The following is a 20,538-nucleotide window of genomic DNA, read 5'->3' as shown; positions in this document are numbered from 1 at the left end:
AGAAGGTTTAAAAAACAACTTCGGAGAATAATAATTATTTCTACAAGTGTACAGAGGCTGTCACATCTTCAGAAAAATATAATAAATGTAAGTGGCTTGTGTCAGTCTAGTTGGGTGAGGTCATTTCTCGAGATGAAAATTAAAAAAAAAAAAAAAAGTGAAGAGAGCTGGCAGGCTGTATCACTCTAGACTGAAACTCTCCAAATAGTTCTGGTCGAGTTTTGCTCTACTATTGCAATATAAGTTTTCCACCCTTTTACTCAATTCCATGAAATTGACTGCATTTACAAAACCAGGTTGTTGCTTCAAGACAGATAGGAGTCTTGAGTACTGTCACTTCAGAGCACTAATTTTTGGTTGCTCAGGGTTATAGGGGAGCTGGGTGTCTAGCGTGGGTACCAGAGCTGGCCCCTGGAGGGCTGTCTTTGGAATCTCCATGGGCACTCGAGAGCTACCCACCCACAAATTCATTCTCAGGAAGGATGAGGAGAGAATTTATACTTCTCAGGATAAATAAGAAAAGCAGACTTGGGTTTACAAAACACACCTATGAGTTGAATTTAATCCTTAGGTTCCAGGATAAATATCAATCCATACTTCTTACCTTTGCCCTAACCCATTGGCCCCGGGCTGTGCCAGAAGCTGAAACTAGACATACAGAATGGGTTGGGCAGGAGCAGATCAGAAACATAAATGGAAGCAACTTTGGGGAGGAAAATATAGGGTCTCATCATTCCTAGGTAGAAAAAACAATGTACGGTTTTAATTTCAACATATAATTTTGATCTGGATAAAGACCCTGTAAGCATAAGAATGGTGAAATACCTCCTTTCTGTGACCTTTGAGATGGCTTTTCTGGAGACCGTTCCTTGGGAGTCTGTATTTGCACTAGGGAAATTCTAAACGTTGTGTAAAAGCCCTGATGCGCGCATGCCCTTTCGTCAGTGATCTGGAGATAAGCCGGATGTGGTTGGAGCCTTGTCACAGTGCCATGGGAATAGGGGGGCTCCAGGGTTTGAGGTCTTACTCTCGTTCTGACCCTCCTCCAACTAGCTGACAACTTTGGACAAGTCACATTAGCTCTTTGGACTGCGTTTTCCTTGTCTGTTAAATGTGTGGTCTATATAATTTTTAAGATCCTTTTCAGGCCTGGGAGTCTATGGAAATGTTGGTAGGCCTGTAGAATAGTATTGGCTATTGAAAACTCGGTGGTCCTGAAGATTCTGTGAGTATTCTTCAAGGTCAGGTTAATTTCTTCCCACTCAGCTGGGTGGCAGAGTGGAAAGAAAGTGGGGACACACATAAGTGGGATAATGATAGCAGAAGCAGATTTTATCTTAGCCAGAGAGTCCAAATTAAAGTCAAGTTTTTATCCTCAGAGAGTCACCGCTGTAAACTGTGGTCCCAGATTGCTTTTCCACACCTATGCGTTAGAGGAGCTTACGAAACCAAATGCTGCATTTAACCTTGGCCTTCTGCATGTCGTCTTGCATGGCAGGAGGCAGGATAATCTTTTCCCTTTCTTGTTGTATTGCACATTTTAATAAATAACAGAGGGAGAGAGAAATCCATGGAAGCAGTTAGGGGAGGGAAAGTTATCTATGCTTGTTGAGGAATGAGGGGCATGGTCACCTCCTCAGAGGTGAAGTTGCTCGAGAGATAGTATAAAATTGCTCTCGACCACGTGTATTTGCTAAGGGAAAGGTCTTGTTACCACTCAGGCACCCAGGAGTAAAACTGCATCCATTCCACCTCTGCTATGCAGTGGACACAGCCTCCTGATCTTCTCATGTGGGACGTTTTCCCACAAAACTGTCAACGCTAAGTTCCAAAGTGTGTGAGTGATAGAGGGTGGTATATTATCACCAAAGAGCCCAACCCCTTGAGAAGCAGTTAGAGGCACATGACTTTCATCCTTTGAAAGCAAATTGATCTCCAATGGCTTCTTCCTATAGAAAGGCTCAATGTAACACTGCATGTTAACTAACTGGAATTAAAATAAAAACTTTAAAAAAGAAAGGAAGGAAGGAAGAGAAAGAAAGAAAAAAAGAAAAGAAGGAAGGAAGAAAAAGGAAGGAAGGAAGAAGAAAAAGAAAGAAAGAAAGAAAGAAAGAAAGAAAGAAAGAAAGGGAGGAGGGAAGGAAGGAAGGAAGGAAGGAAGGAAGGAAGGAAGGAAGGAAAAGGGAGGGAGGGAGGGATGGAGGGAGAGGGGCTCAGCACCCTGGGCCAACCTCCTTTCTCCCCAGCAGTTAGTCTTCATTTAACCTGGAATGAGTTAAAACTTTGTGAGTCTAAGTTTTTTCATCTATAAAGTGAGGGGGTAAAATTAGACACTCTCTCGAGCTCCTTCTTCTATTCTATTTGCAGTTTTATATCACAAACCTCTGAAACTGGGTTGGGTGACCCATGCCGGTGCAGGGGACAAAAACAATCTTTGTCCTCTCTGCTCATCCCAGGTTCTCAGGCTGGGCCCATAAACTAGACTCACAAACAACAGACTCACAGGAGAAAACCAAACAGGACTTATTAGCATGGGCGTCACCCTTGGGAGCACTCAGTGATGTGCAACTCAAAGGGGGTGGTTAGAACTGGGGTTTACGTAGCGGTGGGTAGCGTTTTCACAAAAGAACAACACATTCGTAGAGAAGGGACAAGACAAAGGAGAAGGACATGGAAGTTCCAGGGATGGCAAGTTGTGAGAAAGCAAATATGTGAGGAATTGCCCAGCGGTATGGGCTGGTTTCAGCAAGATCTGTTATACAGATTCCTCAATTGCTGAAAAGGCTCTCCGGTTGTTCCCAGTCATCAACTGCCATCCTTCCCGGTAGAGAGGGAGGGGCGGGGCACGTCTTTACACATTTATGCCCTGCTTTTGGCAAATAGGGAATGTCAGAGAGCTTTTCTTATATCTACCTGTTTTTAGTTGCCTTCGGCTTGAAATAATCCTCATGCCGAAGTGACACGTTTGGGGGTGGCATATTCTGCTACCCTTTGCAGGCACATTCACCTCATAATCCCTTTGTGGCCTTGGTGATTCTAAAAGAACTCAGACATCTTCGCGCCTACACGGGACTGAATCACTGTAGAATTCTCCTAACCTGGACCAAGACTAGGGTGAGGCAAGGGAGGCACTCAGATGCAAGATTCAAGCCGCCCCCCAAAAGGCAATTGTCAAGATAGATAATATTTTAGTGCAGTGTTTCAAAAAATCAAAATGAATGCCCAAATCCAAGATGAACTGAACATCAATTTTTTAGATACAGGATCAGTAACAGTCTCGAGTCGTATTGGAGTCTGAGGCAAGAGGAAAAAGTCAGTAATGCTGATTTTGTGGATCATGAATTTTCCACATTCGTTTTGATTCTTTTAAAATATCACATTAGGGGCGCCTGGGTGGCTCAGTCAGTGGAGCATCCAACCTCAACCTCAGCTCGGGTCATGATCTCGCAGTTCATGAGTTCGAGCCCTGTGTCAGGCTCTATGCTGCCACTCCAAGCCTGGAGCCTGATTCAGATTCGGTGTTGGCTTCCCTCTCTGCCCCTCCCCCACTCACACTGTGTCTCTGTCTCTCTCTCAAAAATAAACAAGTAAAAAAAAAAATAAGTTAAAAAAAATTCTTAATATCACGTTATTCATCTTGATTACTGTGTTTTGAAGCAAATCCTTAAACGTTGTGCCTGAGCTGAGTGTCTCACATCCCTCAACTTTAACCCTCACCGTTTGGGTTGAGCTGGCAGATATTTTCCAAGGCTGGTGGCATTCTGTCCACTGTAAATTCCATTCAGGTCTTGGATGCCGTTTTCTAGTTGAACTTGAAAATGGCATCAAATTTTGCACAATCCAAAAGCAAGCGTGTGTTTTACAGTGGATTGGGGCTTACCAAACTGCGTATGCATGGATCTAATAAACCGATCATTGTGATTGAATTGAAAAGTGTTGACAGTCAATAATTGGTTTGGCTGACATTTTTCACCCAACTGATTTATGGTTTTATGAAATCCAGTAAGTTTGGTAAAAATGGTGGAAATATCACGGTGTAGGCAGCATCCTCCTAGAGCAACTCAGGCTGTGAGGACCTTTCAAAAATGGGAAGAGTCCACACAGTTGTGCATAAGACTTCCTCTCAGGCTAAAGAACCGAAAGAAAATTAATTATTATGGAGGACAAAACCCATCTAAACCCAGAGAATTATCATGGAGATTAAATACAACATACTGACGGAAAGGCTTTGTGTGTTATAAGTATGTTAAGCAGCTGTTGATTATATCGCAGATATGAAACAGTACCAATTTATTTCTGTGTATCCCATCGTCTGGTAAATTGAGGGTTCCATGCATTGTTCATCCATTCAGCAAGAGTTTGGGTGGGAAATGGGAGTCCCTTTACCCAACCTTACTCAGCACTGAGTAAAATAAACAAAACATACTTATCCACATTCTCTGCAAGGGACAATTTTTCCTTTTATGAAAGAAAGAAAATCTCCTTAAAAAAAAAAAAAACAAAAACCTCAGTTCAACATTACTGACATTTCAAAGAATTTATTACAAGCATTCGAGATCCGGGAGGAACAACAAAGTTTATATTGCTTTGAGAGTGGCAGGGGGAAAATTAGTTTACCAAGAATATACTTATATACTGCAGTGCTTCTTTGTCATTGTCTAGATTTACCATTTCTGTTACTGCTGGGTAGATTAGTCAAATCATGTAGAAAAGGGCTTAACAAAGCAGGCAGCGTGTTCACCCCACTGACTATGGAAGCTCACGTCAAGTAGCGACAGATAGGAAGGGTGCCAGACTCAAAGCGGGGTGGGGAGATTATTGCTGCATTTGAACGTGGCAAGCCGTAACTCCCCCCAAGGAAAGCAGCGCCTCTCCGATCATGACAGTGGGCGGATCTGAGGCTTGTCTGCCCTGCGCTCAGCAGTGAGACTGGAGCCACACACAATGTCCAGTCGCATCACCCTCTGTCGGATGTGACTCATAAGTGAATCTCAAAGTCTAGTTCAGAATAGTTATGAAAGAATTTTGCCTCCATGTGCATAGATGCAGGCTTTAGTGGCAATTTGAGACGTGCCGAATGTGCTGGCTGGCACTTCGCTCTGAATGAGCAAAATAACAGCTGGTATTTGTGTTAATGCAGTATTCTTGGGCTTGCATGATCAAGCGTTATTCCTCATATTTTAGCCCCAATTCATTTCCCACAGGTTTGGGATACATTTTCCACGGGCTTTTAAATTGACTTCCACAGGATAGACCTGCAAGTGAAGGTTCTCTGGGTTGTAAAGAAAGCACTTCTGTCATTATCTGCAAACATTTATCAAGCACCTGTGGTGTGCATGGTAGCCCCAGGAAAGGTCTGCAGAGCAATGTGGGGCCATAGAGAGAGCATGGTCTTTAGAAGCAAACAGACTTGAACTTGAATAAATGCTGGCTCTGCTGAGCACTTGGGTGAGGTCAGCCCATCGATTTCCTCATTGGCTGGAGGGATGATATGGGGACTAAATGAGATGGTTTCCATGAGAGGATCTAATTCACTTCCTGACAGTTAGCTGGCACTCAAAAAATACCAGAATCCTGCCTGCCTTTCTTCCTTTTTTGTCTACAGACATTATCATCCAAGGGAAACAGGAGACTCAACAGACCCACTCAAAGTTGAACAGAAAGCAAATAGTCACAGGAATATAAAAGTGCACATGTACACAATAACATTGCACACTGTACACTACGGAAAAAGCCACAGAAGCTAGAATGAGGCTCATAATTACACACAAGTTTTGCAGAGTTGAGTCAGAGAGGTGAGGGGGACTTCTGAGGAGGGGGACACAGCAGAGGGAAGTGGGGACACCTGCAGCAAGGGCAAGCCTGCATGCAGGGGAGCAGGAAGAAAGAGAACTGTAGCAAAGTGCTTGTGTAATCTTAAAGAATTCTCACTTCAACCCGCAGAACCTCAGATTCTCCATCAATGTTATTAGGAACCAAAACTTTTTTTTTTCCTTCTAAATTCCCGAAGTTGTGGGTTTCAGTGTGTGGGTGAACAGGAAGAATCTTGGTGATCCCGGTTCTGCCACTAACTGGCTGCGTGACCTTGCACAATCACCTAATCTCTGGGACTCAGTTGTGTCACTTACTATATGAAAAATTTGTATTAGATGATCTTAAAGTCTTTTCTGGCTCCACATTCTATTTATGAAATAATACAAATAAGGTGGTTTGGATTACACAGAAAGAAAGAGCTATGTATGTACAATAACATAACCCACAACACATACACAACACTCAAGAAAGACTCCTGATAGTATGTGACCAATATATGCAGTATGTTTGGAAATTTACAAAGTGCATTTTAGAGACATGATTTCATGCTTTGGTCTCATGGAATGACGATTATCATTTATCGACTGTATCCGTGTATCTTATACTCTCTGAGTACTTCAGCCTCTCATTTCCTCCTCACAATAGCCCAGAAGAGGCAAAAATTATCTTCGTTCAAATGCAGGGCAAAGAGACTGTCAGAAAGCTGAAGGAACTTCCTCACCATTACTGTCAGACTTCAGAGCATTCTCCGTTTATATTGTTCTGCCTCTGCAATGTTCGTTTGGGTCATTGTTGAGCTATATATTCTCATTTCCTTATTTGGCTGCCAACATTTTTGAAGGCAACATTTCCCGAAGTGCCTTTCATAAAACACCAGGCCAAAGAAATTGCATTGAAAATAGATTTCATGGTAGGTCAGATAGATAGATAGATAGATAGGGACCATACCGTATGCCAGTCCTAAATACTTCTCAATGAATAGCAGGACACTGAAAGTTAAAATACATCCCACAGTAGAGATGTCTAGTCAACATTATCTAACCAAGAAATTCTCAAACTTACGTAACCACTGAACCTTTTTTTTTCACATAACACAAATTAATATCCCATGGAAAATCCCTCAGCAACCACTGCTCTATGGCTCCCTTCTCTAACTTAATACAGCGTCCGCACAACTAAATTAACCTTGCATTTCCTTATGCAAGGAACATCTTGCAAAAATCCACAGACCAAATCCCACGGACTGGACAGTAGAGAAAAGAAATTACAGAAAAATGGGGAAAGAGGGGAGAAAACACTCAAAAGCAAAGCAAGAGCAGGGAAAGCTGAAAGCAAGGATGGTCCTTACAGTTGGCAATGAGAAAAACCACCTGGGTCAAAAAATGAAGGGAAGGTCTGGCTGGCTTGCCCCTCATGGCTGCTGAGGTCTTGGGGGGCTTCTCCTTTAGCTGGGCCTCCCCTCTTCGTCTTCTTCACTGCCCATTCTTTCTCCTGTTCACACATCACTGCACCTGGAACTGTGCCTCCCCGTACCAGGGCACAGAGAAGTGACAGGGTACCACTGGCCCCCATGGCCCCTGGCAACACCACGGAATCAACAGGACAGAGAGGATATGCACCCTCCTCACCACACTCCCGCCCTCCTGGCTCTTGACTGAGAAGTTTCCAGTGGTCAGTACCCTGACGACTTCATTCTCAGCCTCTGCATTTTAAGAGTGGTTGGAATCCAAACAGGTGAAGCCAGTCTGAAATCTGTATGGCAAGCCAGGTGTAAGGCCTCTAGAGCACCAGATTCCGAAACTCTCTGTCTGTGGGACATTCTCTCAGTAGTAATGCTCCCATCCTGGCTCGTTCTCTTCCTTCCTTCCTTCCTTCCTTCCTTCCTTCCTTTCTTTCTTTCTTTCTTTCTTTCTTTCTTTCTTTCTTTCTTTCTTTCTCTTTGTTCTTTTCAAATTGTTGTTTGTTTATTTTAATGTTTATTATTTATTTTTGAGAGACAGAGAGACACAGAGCAGGAGTGGGGGAGGGTTAGAAAGACATAGAATCCAAAGCTGTCAGCACAGAGCCTGACATGGGGCTCGAATTCATGAACCATAAGATCATGACCTGAGCCGAAGTCAGATGCTTTAACCAACTGAGCCACCCAGGTGCCCCTCAATTTTTTTTTTAAATTCTAGCTAGTTGACATACAGTGCAATATTGGTTTCAAGAGTAGAATTCAGTGATTCATCACTTACATACAACACCCAGTGCTCATCATGACAAATGCCCTCCTTAATACCCATCACCCATCTAGCCCATCCCCCACCCACCTCCCTCCATCAACCCTCAGTTTGTTCTCTATCTTTAAGAATCTCTTATGGTTTGTTTCCCCCGGCTCTTTTCTCATTTCCTATTTTAAAGAGAGAGAGAGTGAGCATACCTCAGAGGCACTGGTGTTTTCTTTCTCCTTCATCCTCCACTGTCGAGAACTAAATTGGGCATTCTGGCTTCAGTACAGAGACAAGACAGAGAAAGGCGCCATGTTGAGAATGGCAGTTCCAGAGAATTTTCTTTCGTGTGTAAGAGGAATCCACGTGGCAAAGCTTCAGGTGCTCTTTGGAGTGGCTGTCCATTGAAAGGACAATTCCGAGTCCTTGGCCACTCAGTGGGGATGCCTGTGAGGCCACGGATGAACCCCACAGTGGTGGGGGAGTGCCCTGCAGGTAGATGCTGACAGCTCTCTTCTAGGAACTAGTGGCTGTCATTTGAAGGCCCAGTTGGGCTCTGATCAATGCAACTTTCCAGCCCAACACATTTCGTCTGAACTGTCGTTTGACTGGGATCAGCCTGGCGCCAGCCACCACTTAGTTTTCTACACCAGAAGATACTTCACTGTCATAAAAGAGAAGTAAAGTCAGGGATCTCCTTCTTTTCTCAGCTGGGCTCCATATCCTCCCTGAGGCTGGCCGCTCTTTCCTGAGTTGAGCTCTGTGTCATTGCATTGTGAGGTTATGAATGTGGCATTTAAAGAGAACAAAGCAACACTGAAGGGTTCAGAGAGGAGAAGATTTCAGAGAAACCCTCTCACTTCCCCCAAGGAAAACTCCCCTGAGTCTGGTTGTCTTGGAAACTTGTATGTTGTAAATCAGGGGGAAAATAATCTTGTATGTCGGAGGTTCTAAAAATTAACAGTCCTTACAGTAATTACCACGTCCGGCATTCTGCACCCCATGGAAAGAATTTGACCAATCTTGAGCTAAAACCAAATGGTCCTTGGAAACAACCTGGACAAGGCAGACAGTTATTAGAGGCAGAAAGCAAAAATGGGGTATTTTCCAAGCTTCCTGAGTATAAATAGCTCAGTGAATACATTTTAAGCATCTTCAAGGCACAATCTGCATACCATTTTCATTGCTACTGAACATCCTTAAGTGATAAAGTAGGTATCTTCATACCAGAAAGGCAGGCCTCCATGTAATCAAATATTTTCTGGGCCACAGAGGCCCATTATCCCACTGCCTTGTCTGACCTCCCGCCCTCTTCTTGGCTCACCCAAGCCACATCCTCTCCAAACAGCTGCGGCCGTGCCCACACTGCATTTTGTTCAGTTCTTTGCGTTTTGATCAACTCTTTGCGTTCTTTTTTTAGGAGAACATTTACAAACTCAACGGCAAGGGTTCTCACCGTCAACTGCACATTGGGATTACCTGCAGAATTTCTTTTTAAATCCCAAGGCCGAGGTCCCACCCAAAGATTCAGATTGGACTCTAGTGGGGCGGGTCACGGTTATCATCATTTTTTAAAGCTGTCCAAGTGGTTCCAATGTGGAGCCAGGGTTGAGGATAACTACCTATTGTCTTGTAAATAGGCTCACAATTATTCATTTCTAAAAGAGCAAATTCCTACCTCTTATTTATACAAAATGCTTTTTACATGCAGTGTTGGTTGCAGGAGCGGTGCTAACTTTTATTCTACAATATAATAAAACTAGGTCTTCGTTTCTAAAAAGATTGAGCTGGTGTGACTTCTGCCCTCCCCCTCCCCAGATTCACAGCCCACCAGGAAATGAAAACAACCATAAATGTACTTTGTTATCCACTGGAACCTCTTCCAGACTCTGAAGGTGGGTCATTAGCCAGTATTTGCAGAAAAATCTCACACCTTGTGATTCACCTCTGACACTCAAGATAGAATAGGAGAAATAAATAATCTTTTAACGCCCTCTGCAAATAAGAGTTTATGAGATGCCCAGTCTGATGCTAGATGGCGTCTTATCCAGTCTATACCTGGGCTTCTCAAGCTTTTATTTGCATATGAAGCCCCCTGGGATCTTGATAAATTTACATTCCAATTCAGGAGCTCTGGGGTAGAAAGCCGACTCCAGATTCTGCATTTCTAATGAGCTTCCAGGTATGGTCCAAAGCTCAACAAACCTTAGATGTCCCAATAGCTCACTTCATGGGTCAGAAAGTTACAGGTAAGGACCTCTAAGAGGCACGATGCAAACCAAGGTCTATCTGCCATAACACCTTGTCTACTGTGCTAAATCTGCCTCTTTTTAGTCTTTTTTTCATTGTGGGATTTTCCTCTGTTTAAAGAGATCTCATTTAAATCACGGAACGATTTCTTCCTTGCAGATGAAAACGGAGGTAAATTGCACAGTTGGAAGAAAGACTCTCACTGTCCCCTGTCTGGTCTTTCTTGTAGCTCCCGATTTAAGTTTCAGTCTTATCATTGCTCAAGAACCAGAAACTCTGCAGTTACAGGGGAGGATGGGGCCATACATTCTTCTCTTTATTTGGTAAATATACCAGTTTCGTGGAACTGTTTGTACCCAACTGAAACTCAAAGAGATTGAATGGTCTGTGACCACTGAGAAATCAGAGAAGTCAGGGAGTGTCGTTCCAGGTTTTAGGCCCAACATCGCCTGGCTATGTGACTATGAAGATCACTCCTTCCTGTGTTTCCATTGTCTGTTGTACAGCCATGGAAGCACAGTTGACACTGTCTGCTTCCGTTGTGTGTGGGGGGGGCGGGGGGAGTCTTCTCTTACACCATCATTTCAAGACGCTTTTTCAGGAGCAAAAGCCGAGATACACATAAAACGGTAGCAAAATCATCCTCCAAGTGTAGAGTCCATACAGAATTAGAATGTCATTCTTTTTACCTGCCGGAAGATCCTAGTGTAGTTTGTAGAAGTCCTCTACCCTCTTTATCAGAAGTGTGAGAGCTGGCTACAAAATGACATTCGCAGGGGCACCTGGGTGGCTCAGTTGCTTGAGCATCCAACTCTTGATTTTGGCTCAAGCCATGATCCCAGGGTCGGGGGATTGAGCCCCACATCGGGCTCCACGCTGACTGTGGAGCCTGCTTAAGATTCTCTCTCTCTCTGGGGCGCCTGGGAGGCTCAGTCGGTTAAGCGTCCGACTTCAGCTCAGGTCATAATCTCATGGCTTGTGAGTTCGATCCCCACGTCAGGCTCTGTGCCCACAGCTCAGAGCCTGGAGCCTGCTTCAGACTCTGTGTCTCCTTCTCTCTCTGCCCCTCTCCACTCATGCTCTGTCTCTGTCTCTCAAAAATAAACATTAAAAAAATAAAAAAAATAAAAAAAAGATTCTCTCTGTTTCTCTCTCTTTCTCTGCCCCCCCGTCCCCTCCCCGCCCACCCTGGCCCCTTCTCCCCTGCTTTAGTGCATGGTCTTTCTCTCTCTCCCTCAAAAAAAAAAAAAAAAAAAAAAAAAGTGACATTTATATTAAGCATCTTCTCTCCAGTCACATCTGCTTTCCAAAGTGGCCATTCCTGGGGCACCTGGGTGGCTCAGTCGATTAAGCGTCCGACTTCAGCTCAGGTCACGATCTCATGGTCCATGAGTTTGAGCCCCACGTCGGGCTCTGGGCCGATGGCTCAGAGCCTGGAGCCTGCTTCTGATTCTGTGTCTCCCTCTCTCTCTGCCCCTCCCCCGTTCATGCTCTGTCTCTCTCTGTCTCAAAAATAAATAAATGTTAAAAAAAAAAAAATTCAAAGTGGCCATTCCTGTTCGAATGGAGAATTTGCTTTGTGATAATTGGGATTGGTGCCATCATTGTGCAGCAATGTATTCTATATAAAATGCAACAAATGTCTTCAAGAACATCCACCCCTTTAAGGTTCTTGGCATGTTGTTTCGTGTATCCCGTAGGTAAGTGGGTGTGTAGACCCAGTAACCCAGGCAAATCCTTAACACTCGCCTAATGTCTGCCTGTAACAGATTGGACAGGCAGGTCTTTATGATCATAAGGCTTTAGGAAAAAATAATCTCATTCACATCTTCATCTTCAAAGGACAGGAGAAACCCAACAGAACTTGTACCCATATCAGTCACCAGGCTTAGGATCCATCATGGATTGACCTAAAAGAAAACAAATTGGGAAAATAAGGTCTTAACCCCCGTCAACCCAAGTCCAATATGTGGATGGATGTGTGTTTGCATTAAAGGGTTGGACTCTATGTGTATTATGTAACTTTTTTTTTTTTTGAACAATGAACACCTTTATTCCATGACCGAAGATAGGAGGGAGGAAGATTCGTTTGCCTTTCTGGCCTTGATTTTCCTCAGAACTCTAGCTCCTTGCCCCCTAGCACAGAGCCATCTGCTTGGCCATGCTGGCCTGGTCTTGAAGCCATGCATGGGAGCAGCTTGCCCTGCTGGGACTGGACCTCCAGAAGATGCTGATTTGGGCATTCTTTTTCCTGTCATCATATTTCTTCTGAATTTTCTTTGATCGTTTCTTGTAAAATCTCTTCCTCCTAGGGAGTCAGCTTGGCCCCCTTTTTGCGGCCCAGGGGCAGTGCATAGTGGGACTCATCCCACTGTCGGTACCGTGTGCTGTTGATGAGCACGATCCAGTTCTTTGCCCGGGTCTTTGTGTAGACCAGTTCATTGTTGGATGCGTCATAGACAACCTCAGTAATGCTTGTTTTGCATGTACAACATTCAGAGCCCCTGGAGAAGTAAGTCCCCCACACCCAGCCTCAAGCCAGGGGACTTCTTATTGCCTCCCTGAATGCAGACTGTGTGTATGCCGGTGGGGAGAAGGGGGACAATCTTATTGGGGGGCGGGGGGGCTTCCCAGCTCATACTTCTGCTCCTTGTGGCGGGGCTTTCTCTCAACCCCATCTTGTGGCACTCAGGCCAGTTGTCCTGAGAGATGCCCATCGCTTGCGGTGCCCGCTGCAAAAAAGCTGTGATGTAGACTTTAAATCTTCATGGGGCGCCTGGGTGGCTCAGTCAGTTAAGAGTCCAACTTCTGCTTAGGTCATGATCTCCGGGTCCATGAGTTCAAGCCCTGCGTTGGGCTCTGTACTGACAGCTCAGAGCCTGGAGCCTGCTTCGGATTCTGTGTCTCCCTCTCTCTCTAACTCTCCCTAGCTCACACTCTGTCAACAACAAACGTTAAAAAAATTTTTTTAATCTTCAAAGTTACATGTATGTGTGCTCCATACTTGCGTGTATGTATAGTTGTGTTTATTGGTTATATATACACACAGGCACGTATTTAAAAAAATTTTTTTAGAAACACCCACTCAGGGATTCTGTAAAGTGTCCACTTATAGGGTTATCCGTGTAGTTTGGACAGATCAGCAAAGTGTGAGCACAGGGGCAGAAATGACATTGTCTGGGGTTTTCCTTTCTTGCCTTTTCTGCCTGGGACGTTTCCGAGAGAATGACTAAGCAGTGCCGGAGATTATGAATTTGCTTAAGTGTGAATGGCTGATTGCCGGGTGCAGTGCCCGGCCCTCCCCGAAGGTGATTGACTGGGGCTTCAGGTCCTCACACTTGATGCCCGGATTTGACTCGGAAAGTCTGCCAAGTCTTTTACTCGGAAATTTATCTTAATTAGATCTGAAAGACCTGCCACAGTAGAATAGTCACACCGATTAAAATGAAAAACAGGAGAAATTACTGATCAAATTAATCATAATGTCGGGTTACAGCTGTAGGTCTGATGTAATTTGCCACTCCAGTGAGTTACATCGGCCCGGCCCGGGAAAGGGAGCTGGCTTTACGCTGATCCGTAACACCCGCCCGCTCCAGGCGGCCCGGCAGGAGGCTGATTCCATTCATTTTCTTGGCTTGCTCTGACCTCCCTGCTGCTACTAGAAACAAATCAGGCACCAAACAAATGGAGGGAGGTGGGGTGGGGACGGTGAGTGGGGAGGTAAACGAGAAACATTCTCTTATCCCAGCGATTGTACGACTTCAAAATGGTGAGTCGTTTACAACTTGGCTGGGCAGGCTTGGGGCTTTGTTGCTCGTTGGGGTTTTCGCTTTTGTTTTTCGTTTCCACTTAACCTCATTTTAGTTTTACTTGTGGTGACCTGACATTGATTAGATGCAGAACGGGAATCAAAAGGTCAGAGGACAAAATCTTTGGCCCTAAGCAAAGAGGAAAAACCTTTAGAAAAATCTCCTTGCCAACATGGCTCTACAACTGGGGCATGGATTGAAATAATGTGAAGTGTCACAGCAGAGAGGAAGAAGCCCCGGCTGTAAGAGCTGATTGTCCCCACGAGGGTACAGTCCTGGTATTCTGATCTTTAAATTAACATCCCTTTATACCCTACCTTGTGTTAGGGCGGGGTTGGGGAGCAGTTGAGTAGGTGAGTAGGTGGAGTATACTATTTTTTTTTTAAGAAAACAAGTCACAGATTAGGCTCTTTTCAACAAATAGCCTTGACTCCGAGCTGTGATTCACTCAGTGTTCACAAAACATATCGCCCTATTAGCAATACAGAGAAGGCACCCTAAAGGACACCCCAGTCCAGACATTCTGTTGGCTATTCTCAGAAGTTAGAATTTAGGAGCAATGTAGGACTCCTTCCAATCAGTTCTGCTCTATCCCTAGCTGGGGGTGGGGGTGAGACTATGGGGGTTGGAGTCCTCTTAAAACAGAGGTGACTGGGAAGGTACAGAGAAAGGAAGCCTCCTTTCCATTCAGTGGCGATCAGATGACTCTGGAGCAGTAAGTTCTTCCTTTGTGAACATACGATGGGTTGTCCAAATCCCATTTAGTCATCCTGAGACCAGATGCTTATACCCTTTCATCTCCAGTGTGAAAAGGCCCCCATCCTTTCTTCATCCCACCGGGAATAAATCTGGTACCTTTTGTAAATGAGGGAGATAGGCAGTCACAGAAGATAAGGTGGCCTTGGCACTCAGGAGACCATGCCTTCTGGACCTTTCTATGGCTCTTTATGAAGATTTAGGTGGGACAGTGTGCCCAGACTGGGGAAGGATATAACAACCACGTTTTGAGTGGTTACTATATTGGCTTAGTTGTTTGTAACCAGATTTTTGTGAAGAAAATAATAATAGAGAATAGAAAATACCAGGGTATATCATACATAATAAAGCTATTTATTTTTTCTTGAAGCTTCTGTTTAAGTTATATATGTGTAGATATATGTATATTGTTATATATATACATATATATATATATATATATGTATATATATATATATACATAGAGAGAGAGAGAGGGAGATTTGTCCATGTGTTTATTTGTGTGTGTATATGTGTGTGTGTGTGGGGGGTATACACAGTAAAGCCTTGGTTTGTGAGCATAATTCATTCCGGAAACATGTTTGTAGTCCAAAGCACACGTATGTCAAAGCAAATGTCAAGAACCAATGGCTCAGTTGTGATCATGTGACATTCAGCGTCATGCACTAACTCATACTGCAAGACCTCACTCGTTTATCAAGTTAAAATTTATTAGAAATCTTTGCTTGTCTTGCAGAACACTTGCAATCCAAGGTTTTACTGTATATATATATTCTATGTATGTATGTGTGGGCTTGAGTTGTCAAGTGTATTTCTTACTATGGGACAAGGTCAGAAGAATTTGAAGAACCTTGCCCTGGAGTATCTAGCTCTTCAGGGAGGCAGAGGTGGGGAACCTTAGACATATGGTGGGTCACAAAGCAGCTTTATCAGAGTCCCAACATACTGAATGTGATGATGAGCTCCTAAACACTGAACACTATCCCCAACAGTCAAAAAGACCTAAACGGTTATGCCATTCACCACCACCCCCCCCCCACCCCGCCACACACACACACACACACACACACACACACACAATGCAGGGAAGGAACCTCAGCCTTCTACCCCCAGCCCTGTGGTTGAAAACTCACAAAGCATTCGTAGTTTAACCATCCTATTAAATGAGAAACTGAATAACATATTAAAAGCTCACAAAGCAGTCCCACCGAAAGTGAATAGATCACTGCAAAGAAAGAGTGAAAGCAGGAGAGAGAGCATGGTGGGAAGGAAGCAGGGCCTCACGCTGATTTGGGCTTTTGGAGCATTGATCAAGGGAAAAGCCTTATCCGGAGAGTTGCAGGTTGGCAGCCAGGTCCGTGGGCTCCGGTCAGAAAAATCGTGGGCTGGAGAGCTGCACATCAAGGGCTCCTGCAGTCTCTCTCTGTTGGTTGTCCCACCTGGTGTGACCCAGGCCAGAGCTAGCATCATCCTCACTGCCCTGGCCTTCCTTCCTCTCTTTTCTCCCTGTTCCAGTCCTCTCTGCAAACCCTGCCAAGCTAACCTGCCTAAAATAATACTTAATTGCATCCCCCTCACACAAAAAGCCCCCTTCTTAGCTTTCTTAGCTTGAGTGCTCTGTCCTGCCCTCCACCCGGTCTCCCACTGCCTGAAGGCCCCCGCCCCGGCTCTGCTGGGGCTCTGCTGGAGCCCTGCACACCTGCCCTCTTCACCACTGCTCCTCATACTTCCCTGCCCTTCCTACTCCCTGCACGCTTGTCCAGCCCTCATAAGTGCTCTCCTCTTGGACTCACGCATTTGGCACTTAGCACGTGCCCTCCGAGTCTTTTTTTTTCTTACCCCATCTATGGACAAGTTTGTTATTTTACTTGAATTATAAGCCCCTGAAGAACAGACACTGTGTCTCACACCTCTGTACATCCCAGGACTGTCTGTAATTGTTGTAAGTGGTGATGTCTCATTTCACAGTTATTCATTTCACAAATATGTAAGTGCCTGTTATCTGATGATCTTAAATTTGTCTGCAGAATTACTCGAAGATAACAATTACTACTGAAAGAAATGTTATGCATTTACTTTTATATTTAGAGCAATGCCTGGCACATAGTAAGGACTACAAAAACCTTAGATCTTGTTATGGTTATGATTTCTTTCTTTCTTTTTTTTTTAGTGTATTTTTTTTTAGTAATCTCTACACCCAACATGGGGTTCAAACTCACAACCTCGAGATCAAGAGACGTGTGCTCTTCCAACTCAGCCATGATTTCTTTGAAATTGTTTTTTTAACACCATGGTCCTTTGCACTATCTTCTGGCGGGCTTTGGGAAATGCAGAGCTTCATTTAGACTACTTCAAATCAGCCTCTTTCCTTTGGGAGGAGATGTACATCAGAGCAAGGACCACAGTTTTCTAATTAATCTTCTGTTTCTTTTCTCTCCCCCTCGTCCCAGCAACTCATGGTGGTTCTTGATATTTGGAGTATAATAGAGAGAGGAGCAGGCATTCTTAATATTTTATAGATCTGATTGATTTGTGAGTTAAATCGTATTTTCCAAAGCATGAAATATCATAAAACAGATAGACCCGAGGAAGATGAAAGGGAATCTCCCACCAAGAATGTAGCTCAGGCCCCCACCATTGGACACTGGAGACTCTTGCGTGACATGCTGTGCTGCTTCAACCCCCCCCCCCCCCCCCCCGCCCAGGGCAGACTCTCCCAGTAGAAAAATGATAATCTAATTTATTTTTTAATATATTTTAAAATTTTTATTTGTTTTGAGACAGAGCATGCACCAGCAGAGGAGGGGCAGAGAGAGGGAGAGAGAGAATCCCAAGCAGGCTCTGCACTGTCAGCGCAGAACCCAACACGGGGCTCGAAGTCACAAACCACGGGATCGTGACCTGAGCTGAAATCAAGAGTTGGTGGCTTAACTGTCTGAGCCACCCAGGTGCCTGGGTCTAGTTTAAAAAATAAAAGTAATTGTTGAGGCTTTAACACATGCTGGGCACTGTGCGAGGTGTTTTTGTGTATGTTTTCCTACTTGGGCCCTGCAATCACTTATAGGAATAAGGAAACCACGGCTCAGAGAAGCTGGTAACTCACCAGAAGCCCACAGCTTGTTAGAGGTGGAGCTGGGATGTAAGCCCAGACCGTCTGGCTCCAACCTGGGAGACCTCACATGCTCTTTTATGTGGGACGGTCTCTGTGTATGTCTGCTGTCCAGTGTAATTACTAATAGTGCCCATTTCATTCTCAGAATGGTCTTGGTTTGGGCAATAAATCATCCAGGTCCCTTCCCCCAAGATATGCTCACTATGCTGCCTTCAACATTTATCCAAACTACCTCTACCTGTTTTCACCTCACTATGTGCCATTAAAGCTAAGACATTCGGACGTCTTCTTAATTTGGTGAAAAGATGGAATCAGTCATTTTTAGAAACATACTGTGTTCTTTCTACTAGGCAACTTACCTAATAATTTTTCAGAATGTGATCCTATTTGAGTCAAGAGGATCCTTGGATGCGGGCCATAGGAGACACCTTCTTTTCCAGAGTGGGATTTGGAAAAACCTAACTGGGATGGTTCTTGGATCCTGACTGAGGTGATGGACACCATGCCAGCAGAATTATAATTTAGAACAGAGATTTACCACTGGTCCCAAAAAAGATGATGTTCAGTGAGGATACATGATGGGTAAAGATAATGCTCAACATATATTGTAAGGAGAGGACGAGAAATCACACACACACACACACACACACACACACACACACAGAACTAATGATTTTTTAAAATCAAGGTGAATAAGAGTCAAAATGCAATGTCATTAAAAGGTTTGCAGCTGACATGGAGGAGAAGGGGCACAAGGCTTCCTAAACAAGAGTGGGGCTCCAGGAGCTCCTGGGTGGCTCAGTCATTTGAGCGTCCAACTTGGGCTCAGGTCATGATCTCTCAATTTGTGAGTTTGACCCCTGCATCAGGCTCTGTGCTGACAGCTCAGAGCCTGGAGCCTGCTTTGGATTCTATGTCTCCCTCTCTATCTGCCCCTCCCCTATTTGTGTGCGCGCTCTCTCTCTCTCTCTCTGTCTCTCATAAATAAGCGTTAAAAAAATTTTTTTTTAAAGAATGAAGGCTCCAGAGTACTGACTGCTCCAGCCTCTCTCCTTCTAGGTGGTCCCTGAGGGTGCTTCAGGGACACCATGATTCCCAGATTGGCCACACATCAAAATCACATGACAAGGTTTCTGCAGCAAGTATATCGTAAGAGAGAGAGAGAGAGAGACAAAGGAAGAGAGATTGAGATGAAGGTCTGGGAGACTGGACATGTAGATCAAAAGACACAGCAAAGAATTTCATTATGTGGACTTTATGTAGATCACATGTCAAACAAATGTAAAAAGGAAAAATAATGACGTTTATGAGATAATGGGAAATATGACTGTTGACAGGGTATCTGATGATATTTAGGGATTATTTTTAATATTTTTAGGTGTGATGGTGGTATGTAGTTATAGTTTTAGGAGGGTCTTTTGAAGATACATATCTTCCAAATTTTCCATATCTGGGATTTTTTTCTCAGATGATGTGGGAAGGAAGAAAATAATATTGGTGGAGGTTGTTGGCTAGGTATAGATAAAATTGACCATAAGTTGGTATTTATTGAAACTGGGTGGTAGGTCCATGGACATTAATTATAGCATTGTGTCTTCTTTTAACATGTGTTTAAATATTTCTAAAAGAAAAAAAGAAAGAAGTTTGGGAGTTTTTTTTCTTTCATTTTTTAATGTTTATTTTTGAGAGGGTTGGGGAGGGACACAGAGAGGGGGACAGAGGATTCAAAGCAGGCTCTGTGCTGACAGCAGTAAGCCTGATGTGGGGCTCAAACCCACAAACCGTGAGATCATGAGCTGAGCCGAAGTCAGACTCTCAAACAACTGAGCCACCCAGGCACCCCAAAGAAAGAAGTTTTAGTCACCTGGGGATTCTTTAATAATATAGATTCCCCCCACCCAACCCAGAACTACAAAAATCAGGGGTGAAGTCAGTGATTCTGGTGATCAAGGAGGTTGAAGAACTCCATCCCTGTAGAATTGTAAACAGTTTCTTAGATCGGGATAAGTTAGCCAAGGCTCAGGACACTATACATACCAAAGATGGTTGATGGGTTGAGACACCGTATCTTAAGAAACTGAGGTTTTTCAAGTGAAAGATTGAATAAGTGAAGATGGTTGTTAATATCTGAGGAGTTGTAAAAAATAGAAAGGGAACTAGGAAACTAAAAATAGAAAAGATCTTTCCAATTCTCAAAAAGAAAAAAAAAAAAATGAAAGGTTTCCTCTTCAGTGAGGTAGATTGAATATGTGCATTTATCTCTACACCCCCCGCCCCAGGGGAGGGAATTCCACTAAAACGATACTGAAGGAAAATTTATTTTAATTGTATAAATCCAAAAAGGCAAAGAGAAGTGGAGAAAAGACAGCAGTGGACAAGCAATGTCAAACCAAATTTTGGAAAAGCAGGTGGAGGAGTTAACCAAGCTGAGAAAGCTAAACCCAGAGGAGCACAGCAAGAAGCTAGGCAACCCTGGAGACCCCAAAGCCTTGGGGGTTGCAGGCACCAGCTGCACGGAAGACAGGGTTGAGGGGGCATGTTGCTGAAAACAGGGACATTGGTTAATGACAGCATAATGAATGAATAC

The 20,538-nt window shown here is 44.0% G+C and overlaps 1 protein-coding gene and 1 pseudogene across 3 annotated transcripts in view; one reads left to right on the top strand and one right to left on the bottom strand.

Moving 5' to 3' along the window:
* Positions 1–20,538, top strand: part of POU6F2 (POU class 6 homeobox 2) — a 463,146-nt gene that overhangs the window by 343,147 nt on the left and 99,461 nt on the right. The gene's annotated exons all lie outside the window — the stretch shown is intronic.
* On the bottom strand, positions 12,388–12,991 carry LOC122205971 (annotated as a pseudogene).

Source organism: Panthera leo, chromosome A2, assembly GCF_018350215.1.
Source record: "Panthera leo isolate Ple1 chromosome A2, P.leo_Ple1_pat1.1, whole genome shotgun sequence".
Classification (NCBI taxonomy): domain Eukaryota; kingdom Metazoa; phylum Chordata; class Mammalia; order Carnivora; family Felidae; genus Panthera; species Panthera leo.
The sequence above is the reverse complement of the archived record's forward strand: the minus strand, read 5'-3'. Positions and strand labels throughout refer to the sequence as shown.